The sequence below is a fragment of the Neopelma chrysocephalum genome, unplaced genomic scaffold, assembly GCF_003984885.1.
Source record: "Neopelma chrysocephalum unplaced genomic scaffold, ASM398488v2 Primary Assembly neopelma1_66, whole genome shotgun sequence".
Classification (NCBI taxonomy): domain Eukaryota; kingdom Metazoa; phylum Chordata; class Aves; order Passeriformes; family Pipridae; genus Neopelma; species Neopelma chrysocephalum.
The window spans coordinates 13930064-13948627 of NW_020897725.1; the positions used below are offsets into that span (position 1 = coordinate 13930064).

The following is an 18564-nucleotide window of genomic DNA, read 5'->3' on the forward strand; positions in this document are numbered from 1 at the left end:
GGCTGAGAGGAGTTCTGTGTGTGTATCAGGGGAAAAAGGGACCATTTGCTCTCAAGTGCATGTAACTAATTAAAAATTTAAGCGCATATAGTACATAATTATATTAGACTGTAGGTTAATGCTCCTGAATGAAAAGTGCCAGATGAGCTGAAATGCTTGTACAGAACAGGAGAAACCCTGGCTGCCTCTGTGCAGTGAGATCGCGTGCTCTCCGTGAATAGTCCCAGTATTCCCTGCTCCAGGGCTAGGGGCTGACGGAAATGGCCCGTGACCTTGGTCAGGATCTGCCAGGCAGGAAACAATGCAGGGAAAGACAAGAGGACAAGTCCTGGCACCTATGAGCCTCTTCCACATCCTCTGCTGAGCCTGTTTCTGGTGGTATCTTACTCTCCAGTGCCAGCAGCAATGTCTTACTCCCTACCTTTCACCATCAGACAGCCTGTTGCAGCCATCAGATAAGCCCAGGTTTAAGGCAGGCTGCTCCCTTGGGAAGAGCCCAGTGCCATCAGACTCTAAATTCCTGTTGATACCAACCTCCAGAGCTCTTACAAAAATGTGTGCCTGCAGGAAGGCTGTCACCTCCCTGTGGGCACAAAGCCACCAGCCACCAGCATGGTCCAGATAGGATGCTCATGGGGGGCTCACCTGGAGTAGGAAACACAAATCCATACCTTCTGCTTCCTGTATAATTATATTTCAGTGCACAACACTATCTTAAGAGCCATGTTAGAGTTAATGTAACTGTAAGTAGCCAGTGATTTTTGTTAAAGACACAGATAATTGAAATAATTGCAGCAATTACAAAAAATCCCTTGTCCCTGACTAAACAAAGGCATGTGCAGGATACCTGGATGAAGAACGGCTTCTATGGAGCTGAAAAAAGAAGTCCCAGCCTCTGGCACAAAGACGATAAGTACAGTCCCAAGGAAAAGGACCATGAAAGAGATTTTATTATTGATTCTTCTCCAGATTAAGGAAAAGAAACCTCCAAAGTTTGTGTAAATAAAGAGAACAGGACCAAAGAAACACCCAGCTCTGCTACAGGTTTCCCATCCACCTAGAAAAAACTCACAGGGAATTGAAACCTCATATTTCAGTTAATATGCATTTCTGACAATCCTTACATTTTATGGCAAGATGAAAGTCCACGGGCCAGTGCACAGCCCAACTTTTTAGTGTGACTATCAGCTTATTCCCATTTCCTTATAATCCTTCTATGGGCTCAGAAATCCCCAGCAACACAAAAAACCCCAAACCTTTTAAGTTTCTATCATGTGATTTACACCCTTACAGCTGCTGCTGGTTTGAATTTCACATCCCTTCTGGAAGTGAAAGTTGAGCCGATTTTTTTTTCCCCCCTTTAACGATAAAAGAGCAGCCACTGAATTAATAGTGGGTCAGTGTGAGATAGATTAGAGCGTGGTTTGGCATTTATGCTGGGAATCTCCTGCCGTCCCCACCACCACCCACAGACGCCATAGCAACCACGGCGCGGAGGGGCTCAAACGCCACTCGCAGTTGAACGTGCTGGTACATGAATGCACTTCTTGTTTCACCATTGTGATGCTGAATTCATCTCAGCTGCAGTCGCTCCTTCGTGGAAAGCTTCGTTCCCACTGAAGGCAAAATAAACAAACAGCTCAGATTCTGCCTTTTTGGAATGTAGCTGTTGTGTAGAATTCAGCTGCGTGGGCAATTAGCGAAAGAGACCTCAAATTATGCATCACATTTACACTTGCATGGAAGCTTTCGGAGGTGCTGGAGGTGCTGCAAGAAAGTCGTTTTTGCAGCGAACACAAGGTTCAACCAGAAGAAGAAACAGTTTGTTGAGAACTTAATGCAGGACAATACTTGTTTTTCACCAGTGTTTGAATATTTAAGTAATTCATGCAATTATTCTGAAGTATAACAGCCTGAGTTTCACCAATGCTGTGTAAAGCTTGTGGAAGTCAATAATTAGCTGCAATCAAAAATATGCAACTTGTAAAAATGCAGGAATATTGTTGTTAGCACATTCTTATAATGTGTTAAGGACACTTTAAAAGTGTGCTAAAGCATCCAGCTTGTTCTTCAGCACATACTTTCTTCACAGTTTTTTCTCCCCATGAAAAGCTACCTCCAACGGTGTGGGCTTTTCTCAGCTGCTGCTGTGATCCCACTCTGTTCCACCCACTTCCAACTTCCCCATATCCCTCTGTATCACTTCCAGGCACTAATTACTCCATACTCCTTGTAGGGATCATTAGTCAAATATTTCACTCAAAACACTGCCTTACATACTGTCCGTAGACAGCTCTAAATCCAAGAACAAATTGTTCCTGTTACGTACTCACCATTTTTGGGTTTTTTTTCCCCTCATTGTGCTTCCAGCCATCTCCCAGTAGAGCTGAGAAGAAAACCCCCACACAAAGGGAGGGGCCGCACTCCAGGCAGGATCTGCATCCAGATGGATCATCCTGATGTGAACCACCCCTGTCTGACCTTTGTGCAACTGCTGTCTTGGCTACTGGCCTTTGAAGTGATGAGATAAGAGGTCTCCAAAAGGGGCAGGTAGGATGAGGGAAATAAATGCAGCTGATATATGGGCCCAGCAAAAAGCTTATTTTTAATGTCTTTCTCATGTACAGCATTCCGAAGTGTTGCTGCTCTCCAGCCTTTCCCTTTTTCTCTTGCTCGAGCTGGTCAGTGCATAATTCTTCCTTCCTTTTGGGGCAAAAGGCACAGCAGTTCCCTGCCTGAGCTTGTGATCTCTGTCCCTTGGTTTAGCCTCTCTCTTGAGAGATCAGACAAGAGCCTTGGAAGAGCTTGTCCTGAGACAGGCTATGCCACCAGATTCACATCTCTCAAACAATGCAACATTTCCTTGGCACCGGGATCAGAACAGAGACAGAAACCACAGAATGAAAACAAAGCTGGAGGATCCTGGCCCCGAATTCTTTGGCCACATTTACACTCAAAATCTGGTGCACAACAGGCTCCCAGTCCTGGCTTTGCTGGCTGGGATGACCTGCCAGAGCTGCAGTAGCTCTAGTTGGGCCAGGCACCTGGATTTCTCCTCGAGAGACAGGTCGGTGTGTTCCCCACCTAAGGTGGCAGGACATGACCAAGGCGTGTACCTGGTGTGGGAACTTGGACCAAGGCTGGTGACATGGGACATTCCTGTTGGCAAGGCTGAAGACAACTTTGGATATTGGATTTCTCCCTGGAGGTTCTTGGGTCAGTGTCCAGCCACCCCTTAGCTTTCTTTTGACAAGCTAAATGGACTAAGCTCCTTAAATCTCTCCCTGCAAGTCATCTTTCTCAGACTTGTGTACATTCTCGTGCCCCTTTCTTGAATTGTCTCCAGCTTTTCAACCTCCCCCTTTGCTTTGTGGACATAAGATCAGGGCACAATGTGTTGGCAGCAGTTTCAGGAGACGGGGAATACCCAGACAACATTATCATCCTCTTCTCCCTGGATTTCCGCTGCTTATATATACAAAGATTAGGGTCAGTTCATGGACAGTTGATTATTCATTTTGACTTGCAACCCGTTTTTTGGTCATGGCTTTCCAGTGTAGAACCATTGCAGCCCCCACCAGGCAAAGTTCTTCTTTCTCCGATCTTGTGACTTGGTTGCACTTGCTTACCTTCAGATTGCCAATTACCTCTTTGTATCAGTGACCTGATTTCCTTCTTTTGACCATTTTCCCAGCCTTTTTCATCTGAAAAATCTGCTGATAATGATTTAAAGGTTTTTTTCCTAAGCTGTTGATAAAATACAGTAGTGTAGAGCCAAGAACCAGTCCCTGTGGGATCTGTCCAAACACACGCCCACTCAAAGAAAATTTCTCTGGTTATAATTGTATTTAAGACCTGGAGTTAGCCAATTCTTAATCCATTTAATGTGTTTCACAGTGGTTTTGTATTGTTTTGGTTACTTCATCAACGTGCTGTACTGTTACAAGACACATTTCTTACAGAAGCCCAGCATCAATTCCCTCATCAGCCGGACTAGAAATTTAACACAAAACTCCCCTGAGCTGCATTAAAAACAGGGTAACGGGAGATACAGTGTTCAGCTGCCATGTCTGGGTATCAGCAGCAAGGTGGGCTCTCCAGCACAGCACTACATAAACTATCTTTGCCCCCACAGCCTTGCTCCTGGCAAGGAGAAAAGCTGCTGCACAGGGTGCTGGTGTTTCAGGCTCTCTCTTTGGAAGGTGGTTATATGATCCACTGAGCGATGTCCTGGAGGAGAGTCTGCTTTTTTGCCACCCCTTTGAAACCAGAGAATCTCTTGTTTGTAATTCCATAAAGGATTTGTAAGCTGAAGGTGTTCAAAAAAATTTCTGGGGTGTTGGAGGTAACCTCAGCCTTCCATTGGGATATCGACAACGTGCAATCCCTCTGTGGCTTCTCAAGCACTTGGAGGGCAATGTGGGTAAAATGAGACTTTGAGGCAGGATGTTTATCCTCTTCTCTCAGAGTGTTTGGTGTGATTTTTATCAGGGAATGAGGTTAATCAGACTGTCTTTCCTTTCTCCAGCTACAGCAGCATCTGCACAATATGCTCCGAATGTATTTGCCCTGTTAGGAATGGATGGAATGGGTTTAGGTCATGGTACATACTTTAGTGACCTGTAAATGGTATGGTCAGTACCAATTCAATAATTTCCCTGGACGCAAAGAGGGTAATTAAAAAAAAATGTCCTTTTCAAATACACCTTTTAACCTCAAAGGAAGGACCTGTGGAAGATGCTGGTCTGCTGTGGGAATGAAATTCATGTATTTGCATTAGCCTTGGATGTCTTGACTTCACCAAAAGGCAGACAACCCACAAATTATATATACGCACAAAATGAAACAATTGTTATCTGGATTTAGATTTGAAAATGAACAGGATGTTAATGAGATAATGTCTAGGCATGATATGTTCTCACACCTTGGCACAAGAATGTATAATCATGTCTTCTACACTGCCTGTTTAAAAGGATAGACTCCAGTGATACCTTTCCAGTATTCCATACCTATTCATTTCTGTACATATATTAGGATTAGATTATTTATAATTCCAATGTTTCTTAGTGTAACGAAATTCTGATTTAATGCTTACAAATAAATGTAAAGCTTCGAGGACTATGAAAAAAACGGGAAGCACTAGCAGAGGGAGGTAACTCAGCAAGGACAATGCTGTTCCACTGGAAACTGTATCTGCTGCCTAAAATGGACTCGCTTGTGGTGCAGCCCAACAACACTTTTGGGTTTGGTTTGATCACCAAAGCGGGGATTTTTCAGCAGCAACTGCCAGAACAGAAACCATTGCAGGGATGAAATAGGGAAGCAACATCCCTGCAGCCAGGCTTTAATTCATGCTAATGTGCAATTAGGGGAGGCTGTGATTGCAGGACCATGTGCCTGACCACATGCAAATCTCATTCCCACCGCGGCAGCCGCCTGACACGAGGCAGGTAATGGATGATCCGAGTTCTTATCACTCAGCAAACTGTTTGGGGAGGAGTTTATTTGTATAAATAGCAGAAAAGAAAAGGAAGATCAGCTCTGAAGGGGTGGGTTACTTGTGAGATGGAGCAAATCCTCTCCTGGTAATACTCTCTGCTCCTGCAGCTCCCACTGGTGTTCCAAGAGCCCAGCCCTGCTGAGAGCACGGAACATAAGGCAGAAATTCTGACTGAGCTGCATTTTTTCCCCTCCCCTGATCTTCAGAAAGGATTGAAAAAAATTGTGGCTGCTGCTAATCATTAATCACTCTGAAACCAAACCTGGCCTTGCAGAACTAACTGTGGCAGTCAGAGCACTGGGGAAACTGGAGTGAGGAAGAAAGTGTTCAGATGGTTTCTAGATGTCTCTAATTTGGGGGTTCCCGTATTTAATTTGTGTGCTTATTTTTTAGTGCCGTAAATTACACTGTTGAGAAGCTTTTCTTTTTGTATCATATGCATTTTCCTTTGGACAATTACATCCAAAATTAAATTTACTATTCCCTGTTCACCCCTGACTGTAATGGTGTCCTTCTACTGCCTTGTCTGTCTGCTGATTCAGTCTGTTCCAGCCAGGAATGAATGAACCTGCATTATGCTACCTAAACCAGGAGAAAAGTCCTGGCTGCAAAGCCTCCATGCTCACCACCAGCACTGAAGCCCCTTCATTGGGGCAGGCAGGGAACCATCTAGAAAGCAGAAAGTCCCAGTATAAACTGGTGAATGCAAACCAAGGATGACAGTCAGATGCTGAAATTTGTCTCTGAACCCTTGGGCTTTTTACACACTTTGTGTCCTGTGATTCCTCTGTAAAAGTGTCACTTAATTGGAGCATGAGGTTCCATTTGCTGATCCCTATCCAGGCTCCTGAAGGTGGGGGGAAAATCACCCAGGTTGTCAGTGATGCTGAGAAATGTCCACGATGCAGCCTGTGCATGGCACGGTCCTGTTTTGATCCCACATTTGCTGTCAGAGGGAAGGTGCTGGACCCTCAGGACAGGGGGCTCCAGGTCCTTCCAGACCTACCTTTGGGGCACACTCCTCACCTCCGCACTCAGCTTCAGGCTCTTTCACTCTCTGAGGTTTTCAAAGTTGTGAAACCAAATCTCGGCAGCTGAGTTTTCCTGACACTAAAAACTCCTGAATCATCTTTTTTAAGGTCCCTTTAGCTGTCATTTTTATACATCTTTTATGCATCTTTTTAGTTTCTCCTTTGGGTCTTTGCACTGGTGTAGTGTTGCATCAACCAGCAGTCGTTTGTGGCTGGCACGAGCACGTGTGAAGGAAACCGAGAGGAACCCTTGTTTGGAGAGGAAATAAAGGTGAACAATCACATGGACCTTACAAACATGTTGGAACACAATAAAACACAAATGGTTTCAACTTTGGCAGTGAGGGAGTAGCATTGTTTAAACACAGACATTTAAAGACCATACAGATAATTTCCAGAGAGGAGAGGACGATCCTGTGGTCTACGTTGCAGCTTGGACATGCCTAAGTCTAGCAGCAGCCCCTCCTTGTGTGTAGGACTGCCTTGCTTTTTGGTATCTGGCAGGTGAGTTGCTGCCTGCACTGGGCTGCCTGTGGGATTTTCTCAGCTGTAACTTTGAAGTTGGCTGTTTTGCCCGTTCTGTGATGTGGTGATGTATGTTTATAGTTTGTGAAGCACCTCGGGGTGAAAGGCCTTCTGTAAATGCTGTTATTCATCAAGAAATAATGGGGCCTGTCCTTTAACTGTGAGCTGGAACCATTCCCAAACCCCACCACCACACTCAGCTGTTTATTATTTTTCCTAGAGCGGCACCCAAGGATGAAATGGGAATGGGGGTGCCTTGTGCTGAATGCCGTGTGAATGGAAATGTCATCTTCTCACCAACCAGAGAGGAAAAGGCTGTGGGAAGGGAAGTGTTTTACACACTGTGCCTGAGAGTCTTTCTTTCTCAGCTCAGCAAGGATGATCAGAGGCCAGAAGGTCTCCACATTTTTCCTCAGACCAAACCTAAAAGCAGGGCCTTACAACAAGCACAGCCCCATCCGAGCAGCTGGACAACCCTTTCCACTGATGATGGCAGAGAATCATCCCAGGGGCACTTCACCCAAGCAGGTTCAGATACCAAATTTAAGCTGAGATGAACCACATCCTTCCTGAACCTGCTTCTCTCCCCTGATTAAAAGAGCAAATCATAAACCAAATCCAGATGTAGGCACTCACAGGCGATTTGCAGGTTGGGATGAGAGGAGCACCCAGGGAGAGAGACTGGGTGCTCCCTGTGGGCAAACACCACTATTCCACTCTGTACAAATGGAAAGGTCCCTCGAGATACCTTGCCCCAACTTTGGGGCTGAGCCACACACCGATCGATCTCCAGCACTGTCCCCTTTTCCTTTCCTTTCTAGGAGATGAAGGAATCAAAGAAGATATGAACCCTCCCAGCTAGAAGGAGTAGTGGAATGGTGGGAGTGTGTACATCCAACCAGAGTGGGACAAGTAGGAACACTGCAGTGAATTAGATGTTGTGTGTCTGACAAGAGACCAGTCAAAGCTGCAACAAACCTCCATTTATGCCTCTGGGAATGTAGCATGTCTTATAGGATGCCAAGGACAGTATTCATGTTAAAAACAAATAAAAAAAGGTCTTCTGTGTGAAATTCATACTGAATGTGTTAGTGCCTCACAGAGGGATTTGGACCTCTTAGGTTTTTGGGCTGTGGATCTCTCAGGGGAATTTGTAGCCTTGGTAAAAGTGCACCTGCTTAAAACTGCGACAGATCATTATGGGTCTAATGCTTAAAACCTGCTTAAAACTGTGACAGATCATTATGGGTCTAATGCAGATGATTAGGTAAAATCCAGCTTCCAGAGCCTGCACTTTGGGGCTGGAACTTGTGCACGAACAGAAGTGCCTGTGGCTTCCCTGCTTCCTGGCTCCTACTGACTCAGAAAGGTTTCAGCAGAGCCTCTCCTCCTTTTGGCATTTTAACATCCCTTTTTGGCAGGGCTCCACCGTATCAGCGGTGTATGAAAATACAGAATAAACCAAACCTAACAGAAGGAAATAATTTTGAACAGCACACGAGGCCCTCCCCATGAAAACACTGGGAGGGACACCTTGTTTAAAGATCAACCCTCTTACCTGGTTCTGCTGCCCATTACTTTGTGTTTCACACACGTCCAAGCCTCTTCACTAAGTCAAAACCAATTTCTTTTGAGTTGGGCCCAGGGTCTTAGAAGCTGGTTGGAAAAAATGGAGATATTAGATAGGTATTAAATATTAGGAAGAAATTCTTTACTCAGAAGGAGGTGAAGCACAAGAACATGTTTCCCATAGAGGTTGTGGGTGCCCCATCCGTGGAAACATTCGAGGCCAGGTTGGACAGGGCTATGAGCAACCTGATCTAGTTGATGTCCCTGCTCATTGCAGGGGGGTTGGACTGGATGAACTTTAAAAGTCCCTTCCAACCCAGCCTATTTTATGACTCTGTGAACTGCAGTGAGATTTTAACTCTTCCTGGGTTGGTCAATGTTTTTTTCTGCCAAGGGGGAACCACTCCCAACCACGGAGAGGAATCCCAGTACATGGTGCAGTGCTGATTTGAACTGGTCCCAATCTCTTCTTGCTGTGGTTATGAAGAGTGTTTTCAGAGACTTTGAGGAAGTTTTGGTTATTTTAGGAATGGCTGCCTCCTACTCCTGGAGCAATTTACCACTATGCCTCCTCCCTGGCCTGTTTACATCTGCCTGGACCAAAAAGCTGTCATTAATAAGGTGGTGTTCTGTTCCACCACGTGTGTCTTTCCTCCTCTAAATCCCATGGACCTGCCAGTGCTCAGCTTTGTGAGCAAACACCACTGCATCAGATGTATCACCAGGCACAGATTTGCCCTGTTACCCACTAGCTTTGCAGCACTAAAATTTGTTGCATCAGTACAAAGTGACATTACCTTATTTTCCCACTGTAGTAATTTATTCTTGGGACTTGGTGCTGATATTTAAAACACCCAACAACCCAATGTAAACACAGGCTCTGACTCAGTCCTGGTGTACTTTAAAAGACACAACCTATAAACATCTCTTCCTGCCGAGGCCCAAACAAAGGCAGAGGGCTTTCCTCTGAGCAGGAGCTGCAAGGTTGGCTTTGAACATCTTCTGCAGATGCTGCAGAGTCCCCTGCAGCCCTCTGCTTTTATCCTATTTCTTCTATGAATTTTATTTATTACTCCCCAGATGTCTGACTGACAATGTTTAATAGCACTCCTCCATCATGCTGCCTGGTGTAGCAGGACAGGTGCAGTGATTTGCCTAAGAGCACCTTCCGAAATGCCACTGGCAGATTTGTTTTATCCATTGAGGCAGATCACATGCCCAAGCAAATTGTTTAATTTCCGGTGGCTGTATGAACACTTTCCTCCTTCATTCTTCATGCTTCTGACAATGGCAGGAATTGAAAATGTTTGTTAACTAAAAGAAATCTGATACAGTTGCCAAAATGGAGTGAGGGGAAGCTGATTTGTATGACTGAAGCATTTAAACTGCTGAGTACAACCTGTGTGTGAACAGCAGTGTGTGCCCAAGAGAAAAGGCAGAGGGGAAAAGAGACCGTGACCCGTTTAGCTGTTAAATACAGAGATATTAAAGCTCTGACTATAGAAGTTGGGAGGTATAGAGAGAGGTGAGTGTGTGGTGCCTGTAAAGGGGATTACAGACCATGGGTTCACATTAAGAGGTGAGCTGCTTCTGGAGCTTTTATCCGTAATAAATGGAAAGAAATACCGGGTAATGGGAGACTTCAATCATAAAGATGTATGCTGGGAGTCTCATATAACCAGAAATAAATCTCTTTGAAGTTTCTCAAATGATGTGTGATCATTTTCTAGCCCAGGAGATATTACACCCAAGACGAGATAACAGTATTTCAGATTCCATCCTGACAGATTGGTCTGTGTGTTGGAAGCTGACAGTGTCTGAGGAGCATATGGCTGGGACTCAGATTCAATAGAGGCAGGAGAGAGGATAGAGGATGGACCAGCACAGTAATGAATATATTGGGTAGCTCCAAAGGGATAATTTCCCAGGACTGAAGCAGCATAAAAGAATGAAAGCTGGGCTTTCTATAAGAGGATTTTACCAGCTGACCAACCACCTTGATTTCACAGTGATGTGAGAGGGCAATTTCCATTAAAATCCCATCCTGCTAAAAAGGGAGAATGTCACTCACTGCAAGACACACAGCTTAATAAACTGATTTGGGCGAATAAAATCTACCTTAAACTGGAGGGATGCAAAGCTGTGCTGTCCCCACACTGCCAGGGCAAGCTGGGGGGCAGCCTGGGGGGGAATTTTGGCCTTTGGTGGCTGAAACGCTGCGATCCCGTTGTGTGTTCAGGTTTAGAAAATGTTGGAGGCTGGGCTGAGCTGGTGTTGGTGGGAGGGAGAAGCTGGAGGCAACCCAAGAACTACCAAAAGTATCTTGTAGCCAGATGTAGGAGCTCTGTCTGTTGGGTTTATCCAAAGAAAACCAAGGGGTGATGTGGTGCCTGTGGGCTTTGTGGGGGAAGCACCAGGTCACTGGGTTGAGAGCAGGGCTAGAGGAGGAGACTGCGCTGTGTGCTGTCAGAATTGAGCTGGTGGCTCTTCCTGCCTTTAAAAATCCTCTGAATCTGCAAGATGCTGGTAAGGACACTGGTGATATTTGATTATACAAGTGGTGTTCCACACCATTTTCTGGAATGATGCAGCATTGTCTGTCACAGGCAGCAGACTCGGCAGGGTGCTGAGAGAGGCTGGTCCCTGCAAGATACGCTTGGGGAACAGTATTCAAAGGCTCTCTGCTTTTGGATGGAGCCTCATGAGCTATCAACCCCAGGCTCAAGCCAGTAGATGGGAACTTTGGGTCCTGGAGTCCTGGCATGCTAGCAGGAGAATGGGAAAAATAAGTTCAAGGTCAGAATTACTGTGAAATGGCAAAATATTGTGGAAAAGGCCGAAGGTTTTATGCAAAGTCGACTTTAGCTATGCCACTACATCCCCCTCAGGGGACCCATATCCTCCTCTTGCAACAGGCAAGTCACTACCTTCCCGTGTGTCCATTGCCTTGGCTGCAATAAAGTATTTCACAGAGCATATTGGCACCTCCAGTGCAGAACAGCTCTTTAAGTGCTTGCTGTTACAATTATATTATGATTCCAAAGCAGGAGAAAGTAGTTTCTTTCCCTTTGCACCAATAATTGAGCTTATCTGGAATGACAAATTGATGGGCTCTGGAAAGAGAGCAGGAGTGATGTCTAAACTGGCCTGAAATTCAGTCAACAGCTTGTAGCATCTCTGAGAAGCCTCCGAGTACTGTGTCTTCTGTCTTCAAAATCATGCAGGAAATCAAAGACAGAAATCTGTGAAGTCTTTGCAAGTGGTCAGATGACTTTATTTCTCAGGAGTTCTCTGGTAACCAAAGCTTTCTTACCTTTTTCCCCCCAAACTGCAGCCCTCTTCTTGAACTCCTATATAAAACTGGATAATCTGTCTCTTATTGCAGTGCTTTCCTGGGGAAAGAAGGGATAAAAAGACACTTAAGATCTATCTGGCATTTCAGAAGGACCATTTCCCAGTGGGTTGACAGGTCTATTTCAGTAGAAAACTGGAAGAAGAGCCTTGACCTTGCTGAAACTCATCCATCTGCAGAGCTCTGTTCCTGCAGGTGTAGGAATCAGACCCCCAGTAAGACCTTCTGTGCTCACAAATCCCTCATGGTCCTCGTGCAGAAGAGCCACTGTGATGTGGGGCAATGAAATCCTTGTTCCCAGCCCTTCTGCAGCTGCCCTGGATTTGAGAGAGAGGGAAGAGCCCCAAAAGACTGAAAACACCATGAAGTGCAGCAGGGAAATAACTCACAGAAAAAGCTCGGCTGTGGCTGTGAGACTTAATCCTTTTGAACTGCCAAACATGTCAAAACTCACTTATTTTGGCCCAATACCACTTTTTTTTTATTTCTAACTTGGGAAGGGCACGGGGGCTCTTTGTCTGTAGTAGGTATTATGAAAGTAGAAATAAAAAGGAGAAGAAAGACCCTTTCAGCTCCCCGTGGCTAATCAGGTATTCACCTTGAGCAAGTACTAATGAAACCAGCACCACATCAAAGGGGAAGCTGGCTCTCCAGTCAAGAAGGTTATTAAAAAATTGAAGAGTACCAGGCAGCCCCCAACCAGCATCAGTGACTGCACTTCCCATTCTGTTTTGTACAGAAAAATGCAGCCCTGTGCTTGTCCTCTCAGCTGCCACCTGCTCGGGGGTTATGGCCATCAAAAAGAGGCACTGGGGGAACCGTCCTTGCAGGCAGGGAGGGTTTTGTGTTCAGGGACTCGGTGTTTCTATTCCATTCTTCACACAGTCGAGTTACCAGAAGGTATAATGCGAGCCAAACCCACCAGGTGCTGACTTGATTTTTGATGTAATGGCAATAGCAAACTCCTTTCTGTCACAAAAGTTAAAATATGTTAAATATTCTGAACTAGGAAAGAAACCAAAACATCCCAATTGGGAACAGAGCAGAAGAAAAATACAGATAATTTTGTGATAGCAATTCACTGGGAATGGGATGCTTCCAGTTTGGCCCCCAGCTGTACGCAAGGATAAGGGGTGAAGAGGGAGTTCCAAGGAGGGATGGAGCTATTCCAGTGCTTGTAGGTGGCTTTGCTGCCACACAATGGGTGTTTATATCAAACAGTGCCGCAGGTGAGGAGCCCAACCTGCCTCTTTCCCAGGGGCAAAGACAGGGCATCTCCACATCCCTCCATCCTGAACTGCAGGATCATGCCCCAGACCTGCTCTTTTGATGACAAGAGCACTGAGATTTCTTGCTGTATGGGCATAAAGGAATCTTTTTTTCCTCCCATCCCAGAGGGATTTTCCACTTGACTTCAATAGTATAAACACTTACCTGCATGCTTGTACACTTGCAGATGGGGGTAAGAACTCTTCTCACAATAAAGACTTAAAATCCTTCATTTTTCGACTGTTTTGGACTCCTGTTACCTGACATGAGGCCCTTTGAGTGCAAGCTGAAAGCATCCAGGGTTTTATCTACAAATTATGGCACAGCCACCCCCAGCTAAAGTGATGCCTCATGTTGGGCCATTCCTTTAGCCAAAAACTCCCCTGTAGGTCATCGACATTCAGATTTCAGAGTAAGCTGATGCCACAAGAATCCACAAGAATCTGCTCCAGTGCACACCTGAATCACGTGATCTTACAAAATGACAGAATTGAAGCAGCCAAACACCTCTCAGCTCCTAAACAAACCCTCTGACATTGCTGTTTTAAAGGGACAAGTTCTGTATCTGTGGAGAGAGTTGGGGTTGTTCAGCCTGGAGAAGAGAAGGCTCTGGGGAGGCCTTATTGACCCTTCCAGTACCTGAAAAAGCTGGAGAGGGATTTTGGACAAGGGCATGGAGTGACAGGGCAAGAGGGAGTGGTTTTAAACTGAAAGAGGAGAGATTTAGATTAGGTGTGAAGGAGAATTTCTTTACTGTGAGGGTGGTAAGGCCCTGGCACAGGTTGTCCAGAGAAGCTGTGGCTGCCCCATCCCTGGAAGTGTTCAAGGCCAGGCTGGATGGGGCTTGGAGCAATCTGTTCAAGTGGAAGCTGTCCCTGCCCATGGTAGGGGATTGAAACAAGATGGTCTTGAGGTCCCTTCCAATCCAAACCATTCTATGATGATTTTATGAAATTGGTTCTAAAAGAATATGCACTGGGAAGTGAAAGCAATGGGTATTTTATCTCAATAAACCCAACCATTCAAAAGCAAAAAGCCAAACCCGTTACTAAGCCACCACTGGGGAAGATGTGTGTTGACACATGAGTTCAAAAGGGGGTAAAAAGAACATGGTAAGAAAGAGAAAGTGGGAACTCTACTGTAAATGGGGAGGCAGAGAGAAGTGCCTTGCAATACTGTTTGCAAGGAGAAATGCCTTTGGGTCTTGCTGAACTCCCACCATGGAAGATTCCAGGGACTGAAATGATAGTCTGAGAGTGTGAAGTCCCTCCCAAGTTACACAGCAGAAGGAGATGTCTCTGGTTGTGGTGGCTGGTTTGGGGGTTCTGCTCACTACTATTTCATGAAAATGTCTATGCCTGTGAAAGGGAGGCAGGAAGGCTCCAGAGCAGCAAGAGGAGGCACCAGGCACCACCTTTGGGATGGATGAGACAGAATTTCCAACAAAAAAGGCATTTTGGCACTGAGTGACAGGGAGGAAATAAAAACAGAGAGAGCAATGACAGCCTGCCATTTGTGTCTCACCTTGCCAGGGAAAATAAGAGTTTAACTCCACAAATACACTGGATTGTGCCAGTTTTACCGGGCTCTGTCATCCATTTCTTTTCCTGCGTTTCAATAACCACGTGGTTTGTATGAGCTGAGCATTAGCTCACTTCAGTCTCCCCACGGTGTTGTGGTTTACGTGGTTCACTGATTTCCCAGAGTCTGGCTGAGGTGCAGATATGCTGATGTTCCTGACTAGGAATAAACCAGGCCAATGTGCTGCAAAGCAGTTAATGTATTTATCCACTCAGTATCCAGTGAGGTAGACAAATGGGTTTTCCATGTTAAAGAGGGTGTGTGGAGTCCAAAGGGGGGAAGAAAAAAAGTGTTATTGAGTGGTACAGAACTGCATACAGAATATATATTTGTGCATTTCTGTATGTGTGAGTTTTCCTAAATTGATGGATTTGGCTTAGAAAATGTTGTTTAAAAAAATCCCCACACAGCCAGGAAGTCTAAAATTGTGTAAAAATTACTTTTAAGCAGAGGAGTCAGATTAGAGTGGTGGAGGGAGTTCCTCAGCCTAGGGCTGGCAGGGGCCTTGGTGGAGGCAGCCTCTCTGCAGCACGAGGGGCTGAATCCCAATGGTCTGAGAGCACTGTGAACCCCATCCTGCAGGAGATCTTGTAATTCCTTCATCCCTGGGCTTGGTGAAGTAGCTCCCACAGGCTGTGCAGAGTCTCACCCAGGAAAGCAGGACCAGCACAACCCATGACACTGACCTCACCAGGGGTTAAGGAAGGAGCCCTGACCTCAAGTATCCTTTTCCCAGCTGTGAGACCTGCTTTTGTTTGAGACCTTTATTGTTCAAGTCCTGCAGAAGAATAGGCTGTCGCTGGGAGCAAGAAGAGGAAAATTGCCACACAGGCAAAAACCGTCCTCGTGTCCTTTTTCCAATAGAACTGGAATTTTTTTGACTGCCTGGTTTCAATAAAAAGCCCAGAAAGGAAGAATTGAAGGGGGCATTGCTTTTCATGGAATGCCAGCAAATAATTGCAAAAAGTTGCTTGTTTTCAAAGAATTGCACGACTTGGGACAACGCAGGGTGCCCAGGGCTGCGCCGACACGCCACATTTGCACCAATCCCAAATTGAATTCTGCTGCTTAACTCTTATCCTTGAAAACTCCTGATCTGGGAATTTATCTTCATCTCTTAAAGCTTCTCCTGCTGCTGGCTCGAGCAAGGACATGGAGAGTGGAAGCATTAGATACTGCTCAGCTGCTCAAGGGAGTGTTGAGCCATAGTGATATTTCTGTATGAAGACTGATCCTGGCACTTGACACGTCACACAGGCATTGGGGCCAGTGCTGATTCCCTTTGGCCACTGGAAGGTGATGCTGTGGTTGGGGTGGAATTGCATCAGCAAACCTCCACTTCCACTTCAAATGTCACCCAAGTAGGGCACTCTCTGCCTCTAACAGCCCCAAAATAACCCTGAGACAAAACATTGCCGAAACATTACAGAAAGTCTTGTATTTATGACTGTAAAAGTACCAGGCATATAGATCAATGCTATACATAAATCATATTAGGTTTTTTCCTCATAATTTACCCTTTATTTCCAGGGAGCACTGTTTGCTTTGTATGTATCTGCTGTATTTGTACAAGGTTAAAGCATTCTGGGTTTTGTAGTCACTGTCACTCAACCAGCAAGCCCCTCAAACTTTTCTGCCTTGCACCCCATGGTAGCTCCTGCCAAATTCCATTTCCATGTCTATTCATGCCACAGAAAATATCACACCTGCTGGCCTCTGGAATGTGTTGGTCATGGGGTTAATCCTCAATGTAGGATTTTTTTTTGGTTTTTTTCATTTCAAATGCCACTCTTTTGGAGCTCTTAGTCCAGACTTTACAAGCTATAGACAATGTGCTGACACCAGAAGCATTGGTGTGGATTTTTGCCACTGAAATTCTTCTGGTAGGTTCACTGTCCCTGCTGGTTCCCTCGAAGGGTCAGCAGGTCCCACGACACTGGCAGTGCCAGGACAAGGCAGGATGTTGGACCCCACATCCCACAATGTGTCCTGCAGGATGCCCTTGCATAAATGTATGAAAAAATTTTGGAGAAATTTTCCATCAAATCTCTCTGTTTCATCCTACAGCAGCTCTGTTTTTGTGCTGTTCTTCCAGTTTGCTACAGAGGCCTCAATGTGTAGTGACCGTCTGAGCATCATCTGCATTATAATCCCAGGAGAACACAGTTTCTTCTCAGCAGGATCAGCTGGGAGGCTCCTGAGGGCAATGACAGGAGAGCCTACAAATACCACAGGCATTTTCCCCAGTTTGGGGCCAGATGGGGTAATGCAACCCCCTCAGTGCCAGTGCAGCTCTTCTTCCTCTGAGTTCAAAAAGCTTTGTCAAAAACCCCGGAAAAACTTTGCAGAGGCAGAGGAACAGAGAGCAGAGGGATTGCTGCTGGGGGCCTGCAAAACTGCTGTTCCCACTTGGTGGGGAATTGCAACAAAACATACCAAAGTCAGTTGTTTTGAGGAATATGTAGCCACAGGTGGCATTCCAGCTTTCCCACCCACGGCTCAGCTCGTGGTTTCCCACCCATGATTCCATCATGAACCACCCTACAAAGCACACCCTCTCTTTAGAACAGCGCAGGGGAAGTGGGAGGAAGGCTCCTGCTGTGTACCCTGGACCACAGATAAATAGAGATTATAATAATAGTGATAAATAGCGATAACAACAGTGATAAATGGCAAAGAACCTGGGCCAGGGGTAGGTGGTAAAAGGCAGCAGAAGATAACTCTGTGCTTGGTCTTTCCCACCCCGAACACAGAGGAATGTGGAAAGCCTTGCAGACAGCACTGCTTCATCCACCACTCACAATGTGCTGCCTCGGGGTGTTTTTAACCTTCCTGCTCAAGAAGGGGAGGGCAGATTGTAGGAGCTGGGGTGGAATATTCAGGATGGCAAATTGCTGAGCTTCTCAGAGGCAATCGTGGGCTCATAGAGGAAAAGAAGACGACACATGAGGGAGGTTTGTGACTGGCTGGACCTCGTCCTGCTGCGCTCCCAAAAACTCTGACTCCAGGGAATGGCGTGGGAAGGTGTCCTGCCGTAACGAGAGAAATAAGACAGCTCTGCCTTGAAATGTCTGGGCAGAGATTAAATGCGACTTGCTGGAAGAAGAAATCGCTGTGATATTGTGCCAACGGGCCGCAGAGCTGTTCGTGTTCGGATGGATTCTCCCTGGGAGCGGCAGGGGCCCCGCGCCTGCCAATTAGTGAGTTTGGGGAATGCGTCCCGCGCTCCTCCCCGCTCCTGCAGCAACGCAGCTCCCTGTGCCGCTGCCCCTCCTGGGGCTGGAGCATGTTCTGCTCTTCCAGGGGCCGGGAACTCATCGCTCCATTTTTTTTCGTAACATGATTTTCTTAGTTCAAAGCAACCAGTGCTTGTTTTAATTAACGAATATGTTTCTCTTTTCTTGCTTCCTGGCTCCTTGCCTGCTCCTGCGTTTTCGTGCCTCGAGAATAAAATGTTTCATTCAAAACAGAATCCTCTTTGTCCCTGTGTGGCCGCTGCTCGGAGAGGTGAGGGAGCTGGGGAGGCGGCAGCAGTTTCGATTTTGGGGGGTGGAGGAGCAGGGAGGGAGAAATGGGCCGGATTACAGAAAAACTGCCAAGAAAAGACAAGTTTTGTAGCACTCATCTCACTTAACTCTTCCCATTTTTCCAAGAGCCGTGGCAAATCCTATTTATGCAAATCCTCACCTTAGCAGCTTTCAAATATTCTTAGAGCCACTGGTGTGAACGAAAGTGGA

General features: G+C 45.9%; 1 long non-coding RNA gene across 3 annotated transcripts in view; it reads right to left on the reverse strand.

Moving 5' to 3' along the window:
• Positions 1-3693: 3693 nt before the first annotated feature.
• The window catches only part of LOC113968212, a 30070-nt gene continuing 15199 nt past the window's right edge, over positions 3694-18564 (reverse strand). The window contains exons 1-4 of one of the 3 annotated variants that reach the window (XR_003534426.1): positions 17264-18184; positions 11939-12017; positions 8615-8712; positions 3694-4569 (exon numbers count right to left, since the gene is read on the reverse strand). This is a non-coding gene — a long non-coding RNA (uncharacterized LOC113968212). Of the gene's footprint in view, positions 4570-8614; positions 8713-11938; positions 12018-14770; positions 14836-17263; positions 18185-18564 lie in introns of those variants that run through there. The other 2 variants (XR_003534425.1, XR_003534427.1) reach the window with 2 other exon arrangements.